The 16,856-nt window shown below is 41.3% G+C and overlaps 1 long non-coding RNA gene across 4 annotated transcripts in view; it reads left to right on the forward strand.

Annotated features, from left to right (window-relative positions):
• The window catches only part of LOC103170215, a 180,155-nt gene that overhangs the window by 16,362 nt on the left and 146,937 nt on the right, over positions 1–16,856 (forward strand). For all 4 annotated transcript variants that reach the window (XR_003766095.2, XR_003766096.2, XR_003766097.2 and 1 more), the window contains exons 3-4: positions 11,387–11,503; positions 12,424–12,490. This is a non-coding gene — a long non-coding RNA (uncharacterized LOC103170215). The remainder of the gene's footprint in view (positions 1–11,386; positions 11,504–12,423; positions 12,491–16,856) is intronic.

Consider the following 16,856-nt stretch of genomic DNA (forward strand, 5'->3'; position numbering starts at 1 on the left):
CAGCAAACAGTGAAGTCAGATTCCTTACCTGGAAGCCTTGTCACCTCAACCCTCCTTCAATGGATGGGTCAGGAAGGCTACTTAACAGTGATTTGAAATTGGGCAACTGAAAATTGAGGACAGGAATCATTTTGCGAAGCTGATTAAAAACGAAGTTTCAGAGAAAATTCCATCTTGCTGAAAACTGGAAGATAGCTGCAGCAGACAGATCTGCATGGCACACTGCAATAAGAAAATGGACCAGTTCTTTTTGAATAAAATGCTTCTAGAGGATCACGAGACAAATGCGAAAACAGCACCAGGCACTGCAAACAACAAATTAAACAACACAACAAAGGACAGCCTCTGTGTGTACCTGGTACACACATACACCCACAGGTGAATTTCACGATCGGAGTGTCTTTGAGTACATAGGGCAGACAAGTATATGTTTGCTTTGAAGCAATTGGAATTATTCGCTGAAGTCTCAACGTTCTAGCCCCAGTTCAGTGCATATAATGATGCACATTTTCTAGCCATTTTAGGCGGATAGGTCTAATTTTGAGCTTATTGGCCATATGTTTCACATATGGGTCTAATTACTTATAAGATGTAGTTTAGAAAGATGATGCTGAGTGAAGTTCGGGAAACTTGACATTAAATTTACGTCAGTTACATGCATGCTATTTTTATTTTTTAAATTTTGGTGACTCTGTTTGTGATGAAAGCATCCAAGAGAATGCTGTGCTATAGAGCACTAGAAAAAAATGAACAATTTCATTTACCCGACAGGAAAAGTGTAGACCTTCAAAAATAAAAAGTAGTTGCTTTCCCAAATAATTAACTGCTCTGTACTGTTAGAGGAATCCAGCCCAGAAAGTAGCCCAAGTGCTTTCTGTGCCTCCCTCCTTTCATTTTCCCAGGTGTAGGCAAGAACTCTCTATTTAAATTGCTTCTGATTCGTACTCAGTAGTAGGGGGATTTTATGTATAAAGGTATAGGATACCTCCTACACGTAATACTGGTCTTTAAATTTCCCATCAAAACACATGAATTTGTGTTCAGTTTCAGGTTTCTCCTTCACTTGGAGGTAATGATCACACTTTGATATAGTTGTGGTTAGGTAGGTAAACTCCAGGAGTAAACGGTTTCCTGCCCACACCGCTTAATAAGCAGTGAAAGTGACCCACTGGTCCGTCCCTGCCTTCAAGAGTGACTAATTTTCAACCCAGTTCTAGGTAAAAAGCCCCAACGTATGCCATAAAAGAAGATGATTCATTGGACTGAGAAACATTTGCTAGCCTGTTCTACTTTCAGGAAGAATTCCCCTCCCATCATATCAGTTCCCCCCAGCCATATTTTCTGTGAAGCAATAAATGGACTAACAAACGGTTAATGAAAAGATGACTCATTTTGATCTCTTTAGGGTTTTTTTTCCAAATTTTAAATTCCAGTTAATGATCAATAGCTCTATAGTGCATTTTCATTTTGTATACTTATGAGTTTTTTTCCTTCTATTTCACACTGATAGCCATATGATTGAGGAAAGGAAGTGTAATACATTTCTAGTTACTACTGTCATTTCTCACTCTTTGCCAACGTCAGTAGTTCAACATGAAGGTTTCGTTATTCTGTGGAGGTCATTATCAAGGACTTTATTATGAACAAGCCAGAATTAAATTTCACCAGATATTGTTTTTCTGCTTTTGCAAAGGACCATGTCTGTGTACTTTGAACTGCTTTGGTTTTTCATTTGCTATATGGGTGGGCAAAGAGTAAAGATAAAACAGTCAATATGCATGCCAGTTGTTTTTCCAGTAGAGGTGGTGGTTTGTGCTGAACCATCCACACCCCCACCCAGTCCCTTTGCGCCTCGCCATTCACATTGTAAAATGTTTGGTAGGGAGAATGGGTTTAGTCTGCAATAGCAGAGCAGAATATTGCCGAGAAACAGTGTGACCTGGTGGATAGAGCATGGGTCTGGGAGTCAGAAGGACCTGGGGTCTAATCCCGGCTCTGCTACTTGTTTGCTGTGTGACCTTGGGCAAGTCACTTCACTTCTCTGTGTCTCAATTCCTCATCTGTATAATGGGGATTAAGACTCTGAACCCCATTTGGGACTGGGACTGGCCCCCACCCGATTTACTGGTATTCACCCCGGGGTTTAGAAAGTGCCTGGCACGTAGTAAGCGCTTAAGAAATACCACACTGATTATGACCCCTGAGAGAGCTCAACAACAACGGGCAACTCTGCCATTTTTGCTAAATTGTCATTGAGTATAGTACTTAGGGACTAAATAATGGGTTGGGAGAATATTTTATTTCCTTGCCAGAAAAAAGTGTGACGCAACAAACAAAACCATACTGATTCAGTATCTTCAGTTATTGGATGGCAAAATCCCAAATGCCAATAATTCGTCAATGAGAACTATAAAAGCCATTATACTTTATTTTGAGATAAAAGTTACCAAAGCCATTAGGTATAATAGGCACCAGAGTACTCAAATCTTTAATCATAGGTGAAATGGACTGGGAGTTTTCGTTCAGTATGCAGGTGCAGCGGGTAATAAGGAGATGTCTTATTTCCCAATGTATGGCTTTCTTTTGCTAGCTGGGATGAGAATAGAGAAAGATGTGTTATTCATGGGAAAAGGAAGGTCTCAGGTGGAATCAGAAGAGATAATACTTAAGAGCCGTTTGAGAGTATAATATTCAGTTGAATGGCCTGGGTAGCTTACAGATATTCATTTCTAAGAGTTGTCAAGGAGCTTGGTGATATTGACAGTTTGGAACAGGGAGTTGTGTGGTTGCTATGCGCAAAAAACCTAGAACAAACCAGTGGGAAATAATATCAGGGTGGGAAAGTATTGCTATGGTAACAAAGTATTTTCTTTAAAAGAGAGTTGGGTAACACAGCAAGAATCTGTGGAACTAGGGTTGAAATGTGTTTTGCATAAGATTGGACAAAAAAGCTACTTCATGCTTCTACTACATTTTTCTTTTGTTTCTAATAATCACTTGATTCAGAGAGAAATTGCTGTCTCAAATACTAAAGAATGTAAAAAATCCCAAAGTTTTCAGGCTTTTCGTTTTCAAGCAGAGTTAGAATTGACCAATTATAAAGCAATTCCATTTAGGAAGAGAATCATATGTCCAGAAGGGATGTTGAGAGCTCATCCCATCTAATCCATCAGTGGTATTTGTCGAGTGCCTACTGTGTGCAGAGCACTATACTGAGCAATTGAAAGGGTACAGAATGACTGAGTAGTTAGTAGGCACGTTCTCAGCTACAAGGAGCTTATAGTCTAGCAGAGGATCAGAAGGGATGCTGTAGTTGGGTAGACTAATTGTTCACCCAGCCCAATTCTCTGACTGATAGAAGCCATGAAGGACGTTTGAAGAAGAGTGTGATGGTTGTCTATCTTGTGATAAGGGATGCATCTTCAAACTCCACATCCTTTCCCCTTGGAGATCCTGTCATAGAGCTGTATTATTCATGGCCTTCCAACATCCATAACCTTTCCCAAACTTCTCTAATTAGAACCTTTATGACCTCTGTTCGAGAATTTTCCAAAACCTTTTCGAAGCTGTTGGATATTTTCAGCCTGCAACACTTCCTGTGGTAACGAATTCCATATGCCAGTCTCTCAAAGCTTTCCTTTTGCTTTCGAGTCTTATCACATTCAAGCTGAGCTCAGAGCTTGTGAGCATCATGTAATTACTGTTTGATTTGTTTTTCCCTAGGTACATTATCTTGTACTTGCTCACAGTGAAACACATTCCCACTTTTCTCTCCATTCACTCAACTTTTCAAACCTTCCTAAAATTTATCCCCATTTATTATGTCAGGAGGAGGGTGGAGTTCTTAAGAGAATGTGCCAGATTTTCACATTAGTCAGTTCTCTATGCCTTGAAGGGTTTCATCCTCCAGTCAGTGGTATTTATTGAGCTGGGTGCAGAGCATTGTAGTAAGCACCTGGGAGAATACAGTGCATCAGAGTTGGTGGTCACGTCCTCTGTTCACAAGGAGTTGACAATCTAAATGACTCCTATATTCAGTGGGAAAGGGTAGTTGGCAATTTTCATGTATGTGCAGCTCTCCGGGCTACTTTGTGATGAGGATAGAGCCACCCTCACTCTTTAACAATGCTGTGGTAGCCTACATGGAGCCATATAGCTACTTAAGGGATATATATCTTCTCCCAGGACTCTTCATACCCTCCATCCTGTCCCCATCCCAGCTCCAACTCTCCTTCTGTCCAGCTAACAGGCTCTGGCTCTCACCTCCCATTCCCTTCTTCCCCTAATCTCCTTCTCCCCTCTGCTCCTTCAGTGGCCTTCCTTTCTTTGTGTTCAGCCCAGTCCTCACCCTTAACAATATGTGACAACATATAAATTCTTCATGAAGGAAGAGTTAATGGAAGGATAATAAAAGGGAAAACTTAAGTTACCCTTCACTTACCCTGTAAGAACACCCCCCAAACACACACCAAATAAAAAAGGAATAAAAATTTTTAAATTGCAGAATAGTCTTATGCACTAATTTTAGTCTTATCCAGAATATTAAAATAATAAAGCTAGCTGCATACAGAATCGTTATTTGGTGATTATAGAAAATAGCATTTACGAGTTCAAAGTTGAAGGTGACCGATTGAGGAACAATTGATGTCTTGTGTACTGGAGTTTTATTTATTGCTTTGCTTAATCATTATCAGTGCAGGTTTCATGACTGCATGGCACTCTGGAGTTTGAGGGTTTCAAAGTTTAGGATAGGTATGTTATGGTCACAGTCGGACTCCAGTGGTCACTATTTCCTAAAATATCTGACATCAAAGAACAGGACCTGAAATCCTCACCCCAGAAACTCTGCCCCCTGGCATGACCTTATAGCAGTTAGCCAGGCTTACCAGGATTAGATGATCTGATTCTCAGATGAGAACATTGCCTTCAAAGAACTTGCAGTCTAATGAGGGACAAGGAAAGGACACAAGAAATGTCACTACTGAGTCAGGTCATTGGTCCTTCCAGCCCAGTATTGTATTCATTCATCCATTCATTTAGTCATATTTATTGAGCACTTACTATGTGCAAAGCACTGTACTGAGCACTTGGAAGAGTACAATATAACAATAAACAGATGCATTCCCTGCCCACAAAGAGCTTACTGTCGATAGACTGTATGTTCTCTATCAGTGACAGTGGGTTACTATCAAGAACCATGTGGTGGCTGCCCTCCTGGACATGCACCTTAATGTGTAGGAATGGACCACCTAACTCACCTGACAATTCTTTTCATCCCTAATTTTCCCCGTAGGAACATATTTGTGATCACTCACCTATCCATTTATCCTAACCCCTCTTGAACTTCCTGATATTTTCTGCCCATTCAATCTTTTATAATAATGGATATAAACCCACTTTAGACTCTAAAATCCTTGTGGGCAGAGATTGTACCTACCAACTCCATTGTATTGTACTCTCTCAAGCACTTAGTTCAGTGCTTTGCACGGAGTAAACGCTCAGTAAATACCAGTGATTGATTTACCTCCCCCTTGTGAAGAAATACTTCTCTTTGTTTTGAGTCTACTGCCGTCAAGCTCTGATAAGATGTCTCCACTTCCTGGTACTGTGGGATTTGGTGAAAGACAATTGTGTTGTAGATTATTCTCTTGATTTTTATGGATTTCTATCATGTTCCCTCTCAGAATGCATCTTACTGGACCAAAAACTCTTTCTATCTGTCCTTCATTCTCTTGATTAATTGGATGTCTCCTCAGAACCTTCTCCTGCTCTTTTTTTTTTTAATCTTTTTCCTAAAACGTGACCACCAAAACTGCCACAGTATTCCAGGTACAGCCATACTTCACATTTTCTGCTGCTCAGCATTCTTTGACATAAAGTTCCTGGGGCTCATCATCCATTGATTTGGGGGGAAGTGGGGCATGTCTTCATGCTGAGGCTGCTTGTTTTGGCTATTAAGGCAAGCTGACTAAATGGAGTCAGGGGAATGAGGAACAAAAGTGAGAGATGGTGTATAGGTTTAGCTGGCTGAAATGGATAGTGAAATGAGAGGCTCTGAGACTTCAGTAGGGTGTCAAATCTTGAAATCCACAGACAAAGAATTTGTTCTTGCTCCAGAAAACCCCTGGAAAATGTCTGGTAGTTTTTGAGGAAGGTTATTTCCAGTAACAGCAAGGGGCAGTTGGGATTGGAGGTAGCAGACCCCTCTTGGAGGAGATTAAAGTACTCTTGTGCTTGTTACTTAGACTCCGAGCCCCATGTAAGGTGGGCTGTGTCTGACCTGGTTATCTTATATTTACCCTACAGTTTAGTACAGAGTTTGGCACAGAGAGAACGATTAACAAGTACCACAGTTGTTTTTTATAATTATAATTATTAGTTGACCTAAGGGGGGGGCCTTATAGAAGCCAAAAGGGGCACAACTAAGAGACCTCTCACAAGAATAAATTAAAACATCTGGTAATAGACTGGATGTGGATGGTGAAGGATAATGAAACTTTAAAAATCACCTTTTACTTGGTAATCCCACAACGTACCTATTGTGGAAAAATAACAGTGGTAAGAGAGGTTTCTGCCACGTTAATTCATGCATCTTGTAGAGGAGACATAGTTTGGTAGAGAGTTGTTGCCATAGGAAGGAAATGTCCTTTTTAGCTTCCTATGAATAAGTAACTCTTACTAAGAATAGTTGTTTCTGAGAAGAATATCAGAGTCAATCTGTGGAGTGGAATCATTATTTCTTGTGGTTTCCTGAAAAAACGCAAATGAGATTCATTGCTGATGGTGGAAATTAATAAACAATATGTAATCTAAAGAAGAAATGATTAGGAGTTGAGAGTGAGTTAAAGCAATAATAAAAATGAATTATCTAATCTATACCGGAGTTGCACACTTCTCTCACTCTCTCTCTCTCTCTCTTTCTCTCTGCTCTCCTTTTGGAAACTCTAACTTGTGCATAAAAAGCTTTAAAAACCACCAGTGTTCTTTCACCGTTTCAGAGTCCCAACTTGCCCTAGCCTCCAGGGCTGCAAGATCATCTCCTTAATCTCTATTCTGGTTCCTTCCTCCCTACTCCTCAATGATCAGACACACAGAGCAACCCAAGGGAGCTGCTTTAAAGTTGGGCTCGGGAATATTGGTGAATTAGGAACAGCTGTTTGCCACCGGGAGAAACGTCCTTATTGTGGCCCTCCTCAAAACCTGTCTGTCTGATGCCGGCATAGATATTTATTTCTGCACTTCCAGCGAGGGCTGATAGACTCTATTTAAGACATCCGTACCAGGGAAGTGCTTTAGATTGCCTGAAGCAGATCGGTGTCACGTGCCAGCCCTCACTGTACCCCAGTTAAAGGGTCTGTACCACTGATCCCGAGTTGAATTTGGTTCACCCTGGAAGGGCACAGGATGAACAAGGAAGTGGAAAAGCGAATCAAGGCTGTAGGGCCCTTTGGAAAACTTAACGACTTTCAGATCAATCTGAAAGTGTAGGGCAACTATACAATCTGACCTTTTTTATGGTTATGAGTCTAGACCTGCCAAAGACTCTGCATTGGACTTGATGAGTAGTTCCACTAGGTGCATGTGTTACTTAACTTTATGTGTTTCCTCCACCAGCGCCCCTGGCCCCCCACCAATCAACTAGAAGCTCATTGAGGGCAGGGAATGTGTCTACTTATTGTTGTGCTCTCCCAAGCACTTAGTACTGTTCTCTGTGCACAGTAAGCACTCAGTAAACATGACTGAATGAATGGCCAGATAGGAACACAAACAGTGAGGACCTGGGCATACATGGTGGTGGTATGGCGGTGCTGACTGCATCGTGCCTTTACTAGACACAGGTGAGGAGAATGGACATCGACAGGATACCCAACAACCATGCTTTGATGAGCCCAGGTGGGATGACTAAAGAGGGTAAAATGGAAGAAACACTGAAAAAATCCAGTAACAGCAAAACCACATATGATGTGGCAGAGTGGTACTTGGAAGGCAGACAAGTCAGCATCATTTTGTTAGCACTGTTTTTCATGGGATTTATTAAGACCACTAAACGTGATATGGCTTTCACCAGCCATATCGTTGAACAGAGTTACTATCAATCAGTGGTGGTATCAATCGATGGTACTATCAGTCAACTAAGTGCTTGGGAGAGTACAGTGCAGTAGACTTGGGCGACACAATCCCTGCCCACAAAAGGGATCTTACTAAGCAAGAAAACTCTTGTTTGTGCAGTTTCAGTATCATTAGATGATTTGACCTAAAAATGGAGAATTAGGAAATTTAGGTTTGAATAAACGTTTCAAAAGCATGAAGTCATAGGGGATGCCCAGTTCATTATCTGTAAAACACACTTTTGTTCGGGAGGAATCCGCCATGAAGATGAGTAATGAACTATAATTGAAGTGGCCCAGTCCTGCCCAAACCTCAGTAGCCCCTGGCTGGTTGGAGAGAATTTATGGTCGAGGTCTGAGAAGGTGACTCTTCTTTCCTGCTTTGAAAATAACGGTGCTGAGTATGGGGCTCCTCAGAGCAGGGAAATTCACAAAGCAATGGATATTGCGGGCTTCTCGGGGTGGGGAAGTGTCAGTATATTTGCTTTTTTCAAGCATTGATAATCATCAAAAAAAAAAATCCTGAACCTGCAGTCAAAACCAGAGATATTTGCATTGTCTAGAGCCTAATTGCTCATGCTTTGAACTGTAGGATGAGCTCAGTGTGAGACTGGACCCCTTACCTGAACCCAAATCCTGCTCAGCTCATGGTTGAGGGTGAAAGTCCCATTTCATCCCTGCTGTCATGCTTATTCCTCACTCCTATTGTACACCCAAGGATCAGCTGGGTGGCCACCTAGCATTCTTGAATGAGAGCTCAAGTTGGGAAGTGAGCAGATATTAATAAATCTGGGAGTTGGTGGGTGGCAGGGCAACTCAGAGGTTGCCCCAATAAAAGAGAAATTATAGTCTTGTCCCCATAACCTCCGAGCTCTAGAGGTGATTTTTTTTGCCTCCCTAGGAATTTTAATGTACAGGGAGTGGACTGAGTATGGGTCAGAGTAATCAATATAGATTCTGTAGTTGCACCTAGACAGATGAGGGATACATCAAAATAGGGTAGCAGATTGGGTCTGCTACTCAATATCATTCAGATATCAGAGCTGGGTGGCATGCTGGGTAAAGAGTCGGGTTCTTGGAGAATTTCAGTGCATATTGGAAGATAAAGGGTAGAGTGGTTTTTCTAAACCAAGAACAAATTGGCACTGATAATTTTCAAGTCAGTTGTTCAGTCTTTTTGTAATAGTACTGCGGTACTTATGATTCTTTTACGCCCTGTCTCCTCAAGCAGTGTGCTTCCACCTTTACTGCAGCTCAAGAAGATAGCCAAAAAGGACCTTTTCATGCTTTTTTATCCTGACATTTTGGGTGCTAAAGTGGCTAGAAGTGTTAATTTTAGTTCTTGAGTTTATAATGACCAAGAGCCTTGGGCACTAGACATTTGAGAGAGATCCACATTTAGGTCAAGAAGTTTTTTAGTGCTGGAAATTTAGCTCCTGATTCTTTATCAAGAGGGTTGTGGGAGGGAGATGTTCGAGGAGAGGGATAGGCTAAGCAGAGGTCTCCTTCCTTTCTGGGGCAGGAGTTCTTGGCCAGTGATAGTTGGGAGGGTGAAAATAAACAGGAAAAAGGGAAATCAAGAAAAGATGAACTTCAGGGTAGTAGTAGAATATATAAACTTAAAGTTGCCCATGAACAGGCTGCACAGTGAATTTAAGATTATGCAAATTTTATGCAAATACTCTTGTGGACCTTCTGTTTGAGCTAGGGAAATTCCTAGTACAACTCGCTGTTCTCCTGTATCTTCTGAATTACAGTAAGCAAAATTCCCTTTCCAAACCACAATTCAGAAATCAAATGTAAGTTAGACCTTTCAGACCAAAAGGCATATAATTGTGAGTTTTATAGAGGAAATAGACTGGGCATTCAAGCCTCCCCATTGATAATACTTTTTAGAGTAGAACATTGAAAAGAGTGGTGAATTTCCCCCCAACCCCCAAGTTATTTTTCCTTTTAAGTTTCCAGTGTATTTCTCCAGAGGTAAAAATGAGTAAATTAAAAGAAAAGAGTGCTCCATTTCTCTGCATTATTCCTTCCGGCTTGAGCGTAATTATCTTTGTTGTGAATGTCGTGGTTCACTTTTACCAGTTTCCCTATACTGGTTCAGAGAAACGGAGAATAGTTCAGTATGTTGAGGGACCGAAGAGTGAAAGGGGGTGCTACTAGCAGCGCCATTCATGAAATAGCGGCTGCCTTGTAATGGGGAGGGCACCTCCCTCCAACACATGAATTATTCATTTTGCTGCTTTTGTTATAATGGCGACAGTGTTCAAGTCTCTAAGGCTGTCTTGTGGTATAGCCTACTTTTGCTAAATGGCTACATATCAGCAGCCATCATTTGTTTGGGGAATGCATTTGGCAAAAGACTTGTTAGCATTTACGAAGGTTCAGATTCTTTACTGTATGAAATAAAGCAGTGCTTCAAGCTAAAGATGTGTGCTCGAGCAGCATTTCAAAATCCTTCTATTGAATTTCCCATTCCTCTTGGATTCATTTTGGTCCTTGGTAACGTTTAAAGATGGATATTTTGAAATATTCCAAACTGGCTTTAATTATAGCTAATAATTCCAAGTTAAATATTTCAGTTTCTGAAATCCCATGCAATAGAAAATGTTAAAAGGTGGATGACAACCTCCAACTGTGGGAGGAAGACATTCTGTGGAGCAAAATATTCAAAAGAAGCTTGCACAATTTTGTTGTGCAGGAAGACACAGCAAAGCTATAGAGGAAATTGTCGGAAGCCTGCAAAATTTTTTTTAAAAAAGAGTCAAAGTTCCTTTGTGGTATCTAATACCAGACTTTCACACTTCTAAAGCATGGACTTTTCTAAACTGAAGTTCCAGTGCAAATGTTGTAGGTTTTTTGCTCCCTCACCCACCCCTTTCCCCACACCACCCCAACACCCCACCCTTTTGCTTGGTGAATGCAGTCAGTAAGAGGAGCAGGGTGCATTAGGGACAGTGTCTGTGCAAAGCAGGGAATTCAGGGCGGGGGTTGGTGGGAGCTATGTGGTACTGTTGTGAATGGACAACAGCATGTGTTAAGGCACTCTCCGAAGAGCATGATAAAAAGTGGCATTTCCTCTGAAACTGGTATGTGCGCAGCTAAAATGCCTTGAGGCGAAAGATAAGAGGCAGGGGGTGGGGGAGAGGGAGTTGGAACTCGAACAGATGGATGAACGATTAGATCATTTGGATTAGGGATGAATTTTCACATTGAAATCTTGGGGGTTTTCTCCTTCTTTGCTGATCAGCTTCTTCATGGGGTTTCCATTCCAGCGCAGAGCCGAAGCGGCTTGAAGCAGAAAGAAAACAACAGAGGGAGGAGAAGTTCCACGATCTGGATTTACTTGCGGGACCGTGGAAGTGTTGCCAGAGAAGAGCAAGAAGACAAAGGTTAGAACTGAAAAACTATGTGGTTTGGGAGAATCTGAATCATGCAGTATTGCTTTCACTTTTTCTGAGGGTCTCCTTCCAGGGAGCAGAGCACGAAGGAGATAAAAGGTCTGATTTAGATAATGCCTTTCAGCCTTGGGACTAAAACAGTCTGGGGCCCGGGAAGCTCTGCTTTGAACATATCACCCAGCTGCTTCTTTGCTGTTGCTTTTCCTCCATTCCCCGCCACCCCCCTTTTTCTCTGAACTATTCTCGCCTTCATTTTCTAGGGGAAATGTGTTTTTTTAAAAACGAAACCAGCACTGGGACCACGCACGCGCGCACACACATACAACACACAGCTCAGACCATTCTCTGTGAGCATGGTAGTGGTCACCAAGTGTGTGGTCTTTCGACTCTGACTAATGCATTTTGTGCTCTGTGACTGAAAATGCCTTCTAGGCTGCCAGTGCTGACTGAGAGTTGTGGAATGTAGTGCCTTTTCTCTGTTTCTCCTTTGATTCCTTTAAGAAAGGGAGGGTGTTGGAGGGGAAGGGGGGAGGCTGGGGGAGTCAGGGAGGGTGGAAACTTTAGAGGGGAGAGAACCTCAAGGAACAGTATATATGCAGTTGGTTGAGAAACCTGAAGATACAAGGGGAAATGCTTGTATGTTGTGGAATGGGTCTCCCGTTGGGAGACCCCGACCAGACAAGTAGTTGAGTGAACGAGTCAAAGAATGGAAAAGGGGAGGGGGGGGATAGGGAGAAGGAGGGAGGAGGAAGAAGGAAGGGGGTGGGAACAGGGGGCCCATTTCCCTTTTTCTGAAGCAATGACAGCTGGTTCTGTCCTGGCTCACATGACAAAATGCTATGGAGACGAGCAGTTAGACCGAAGCCAACTAGCAAGGGTGGTCAGCTGATTATCCTTTTTTCCTTTTCCAGGCTCCAATCAGGTGATCAGCTGATGACTAAATTTCCAGCCCACTACGAAGATAACTTCAGAACCCAGGTAGGAGCAAAGTTGTCTGCTTGGAAGGCGGTCGTGCCGCAAGAAGAAATGTATTCTGAGTTGTGCATTTAATCCACCCTGCTGGGTCTGTTGTCCTCATTGACTTTGAAAACATTTATACATTGTTCTTTGAGTGTTAATTTTTCTCCAAATAGGTTAGCCACTGAAAGAAGACAAACAAATCAGAAGCAGACCTTTTGGTCTCTACCAAACATCTACTGTCCATTATTAAATGTGACTTTTTGGCTCTTACATGAGACTTTCAAGCTATTTTCAAATCCAGAATTTAAGTTTTTTGGAAAGATCTGTCTGAAGGGGAATTTCTCAGGAATTTGATGGCTTAATTACCCAAATATGGGGGAGGGAGGGAGAAAGAAGTGGCTGAGTTATCCAAATGAGTTCGGGGCGGGGGAAGGGGGGCAGGCAGAGAGAGAGAGATCTTTTAATGAGCCACCATTGGTAATTCATTGGAAAGTCTCCAATACAGGATGGGTAATCCTTCTTTGAAACAATGCCTGAGTTGATATTCATGCTTAACTATTGTTGTGTCCTTTTGAGCGAGGCTATTAACTCATGCTTGGTGTCTTCAGGCCACTCTGATTGACATTCTTGACAGCTGAAAGCAAAATCTCTTTGATTTATATATTTGGGAAATGTTGATTGATAGGCACACCATTTGAGAGCCAGGATGGTGTCGTTCCCCCCCCCCCCCCCCCCCCCCCCGATTGAATTGTATCCCTGGTCACCGGTGAAGAAGCTAGTACTCTGCTTCGTATTTTGACAGGCAGATTGTAACTTTTTTAAAAAATAGAAAAGCAGAAAGATAAAGGAGTTTGTTTTTTCTCTCCAGCATGTGGTTATGCAGGGATCGTGAGGAACCATGACCCTTAAAAACGATTCTTTTCCATAAAAGATTCTAATGCTGTTACAGTGCCTAAATAAAAAGAAACACTTCAATCTGTGCAATTAGTCTCAGGAATATGTGCAATTGTCTCCTAAAACCGAGAGCTGCGGTGGGAAAGGCACTATTTCACTCATTGAGGTCCCTCTCAGCCCCACGGTTCTTTGATCCTTCCTGTTGCTTATTCACATTGCGTGGCGAAAAATGTTATGATTGTCCAGACATGTTTCCAAAGAATGTTGCTAAAAGGCATGATTACCATTTGTATAGCTAGCCTTCCATGCAGTTATTTTGATTAAGGGAAAAGCATGGTTTTGAAGATACAAGCATTTATACAAAATTATTCTAAATCCATTTGAAACCTAGTGACAAAATAGAATGTATAATACAAGCATACCTGCAATTCAGCCGTAAAAAGTTTTGCTATATCGTGAAAGGCTGAATCACTGGGTATATTTCCCCATGTATGTGTATGTTATAAATTGGAATCCATTCCAGAACCTCTGAAAAAGAATGTAAAAGTCCTTTATGTGCAAAACTATATAACATTAAACATCATAAAGCATTATTTTTTCTGTATTAAAATAATTCAAAGCATAACCACATTAACTGAATAAGGAGTTGCAGTATGACTTGGTTTTTGCAGAAAGCTGCGGAAGTTGTCCTCCTTGACACCTCTGCACTCATCTATCAGGGCCTTCGTCAGTCGTTTTGAAAAGTGAATCTAGGTTTTAAAAATTGATGCGAGAATTTTTAGTCCAAAAATCTTTGCTGATGGAGGAGTTGAGATTCTCTCCTCAGTAGCAGCCAGGCAGCCTCCCCCTTCACCACCAGAGAGCAGGGTTTCCCCGCTTCTCCCGAAAGCAGCACGGTATCAGGGTGAGGTAGAAGAGCAGACACTTTGGCCAGATTTAGCAGTCCTTTTTACCCTGCCATGGTTCTCTGCTGCTTTTGAAAAGAGCAGGAAAGCCGGCTTTCTTTTTGTGTTCTAGGAGGGTCAGGAGAAGTGGGGGGAGAATCAGATTCCCTGCAACAATTGGACATAACGTCCGTTGGGGCATACAGGTCCTAGGCTTAGTGCTTGATTCATCTCCACATTTTACATATTGGGGCCATTTGGAATGGGTGTATGCCTGTATTTACTTTGGCCCTGAAGATCCAGCAACGGGCCTGTAGGTTTTACCTACGTATAAGCAGGGCATTTGAACATTTGACTCACAGTATTATTAATTGTACAGATGCTTTTTTTAAAGAAAAACCGCAGTTTTTGGGTACCGTTACTCATTTAGTTTAACTATTGCAAAATACCCTCGAAGGGGGAAAAATAGAGAACAAGGGCAAGGGGTAGCATGGTAATGATTCTGACTAACAGCAAGGTGCTGACTAATATCAATGAACTCATGATGAGTAACAATGGTGAATTTAGAAGGAATATAAGTGCATTGAGAGCTATTTAAAGGTTAGTTCACTTCCTTGCTCAGCTCCTTGAGTACAGTTAGGGTCCCTTCTGGGAGGTTTGGAAGTAATTCAAAAAAATGAGTCCAGTTGTTTCTCTCACTAATCTGAAAGAGCATCCTCTTGGTGAAATTATGCAGGGGCTTTTATGCTTGGTTCCCTTTTCTACTCACAACTTCAGGGGATTTTTTTTTTTTCAAAATGGACTTTGTGTGTTAGAGGAATAGGGTTGGGAGGACAGAGGAAGAGAAGATCAACTGATTCATAAAAACGCTTGATGATGATATATATGCAAACTGACAATGTGGAAGGGTTGTTTGTGTGTGTGTATATGATTCGCATGAAACATAAATGGGCTGGCTGCAAACTGACAAAATAACACCGGTGGGTTTGTTTTCTGTAGTAAGCTCAAATACTACTGTTTTTAATGGGGCAGAGTATATACACCATTTAGAACAATAGCCTGGGAGATAGTAGCCTTGAGTTCCATTTTTGGCTCTCTCCTGACTCATTACATTCAGTCTCTACCTCAAAGTAGTTTTTTGTTTGATAATGAGCATTCCTGAAGTTTGTGGATAGGTATTTGGATGATAAAATTTCATAAACATTTGGAGGATAATTTTCCCTTCATAAAAGTGCCATCCTCAAATGGTAAAAAGGTATGGATGGAAAAGCTTTTTGGACTTTTTGTTGGAGGGAAAAACTTTGTGAGTTCAATTCTCCCCTATCTTGAAGGGCTTGTAAATTGAGATCTGGGAATTGTGTAGGACAAAGGTGTTGGAGCACATATAAATTAACCTGGCATTCTACTTTGGCACCTTTGTCTCACCCCATTCCCTGTGTCTGAAGTTTTATGTCAGCCACAAGATTTCTTTTTCTCTTTATCCCCTTCTCTATTATCCCCTTCTCTCTTTCTCCTTTCCCGCCCTCTTTTGTTTCATAGGAAGAGGTTCCATTTAGGCAACAATTTGATACCATTGCCTCATAAAATGTTGAAGTTCTCACTCTGGGTGTGGGGGGGCGGTGGCGGGGCGGCATGCTGAAGATGTAATTGGTTGTATTGTTCTAAATTTGTTTTATTTATGTTCCTGGGGGATTAAAAATATTTAAAGGAAATGATGAAAAAGTCCAGTGTCCCATTATAAATCGATGCTCTCGAGGCTTTGGGTCTTTTGGAGCTTGAGAAAAAAGAGAATCGATTCCAAAACAGTACATTCTGAAGGCACTCCATTCAATTTAGATCCTTCCCTGCCATTGCCTCAAACAGCAGTCCAAACTGAATGTTTATCATTTGTTAATTCTTAATTTTCTTTCTTTGATGTACTATAGTTTTGGACAGCATCAGATGTGCAAGCATTAGCTATCAGTTCTAAAAAAGAACCTTGTTTTTCCAGTTTAGTCTTGGAGATCCCCAGGTGTCAAACCGGTGAATGTTTCAGTACTTCCGTGAGGCTCTAGCATTGGAGTCAGTTGTCTGTTTTCAAGTGTACATCCAGTTCATCTGGCTATAAGAGAACACTCATACATGCTGTCCCAGCTTATAATTTAATTTTGATTACTTCCATTTGCTTTAGTTAAAAGATGTTTAGACTAAATTCATGATGGTGGAGCCCCATTTTCCTCAGGTTAATGAATCTCCAGCCTCAGGAGAACACAATTCCTTTCTAAATTTCTGCATTGCCTGAAGAAAATATGATGCCATCTAGTGTTGCTGTCTTAAAATCACAAAGCATGTTAGTGCAAGAGTTTTGTTCAGCGCTTAGTACAGTGCCTGGCACATAAGTGCTTAAAAAACACCATTATTATTAGTAGCAGTAGTACACATTATTTTGAAATTTCAGAATGATTCCACTTGAGAATCAAATCATTTTAATTTCTGAAAGATTATTTTCAGTAATTGGGATTGGGTTCTTGGCTGTAATAATTTGAAGCATTGTTATCCAAGTACTATTTATACCTGATAAAAGTTTCTGCTTAGTTCAGTAGCTCCAAAACTTTACTTTAACAGTA

This window comes from Ornithorhynchus anatinus, chromosome 18 (genome assembly GCF_004115215.2).
Source record: "Ornithorhynchus anatinus isolate Pmale09 chromosome 18, mOrnAna1.pri.v4, whole genome shotgun sequence".
NCBI lineage: Eukaryota > Metazoa > Chordata > Mammalia > Monotremata > Ornithorhynchidae > Ornithorhynchus > Ornithorhynchus anatinus.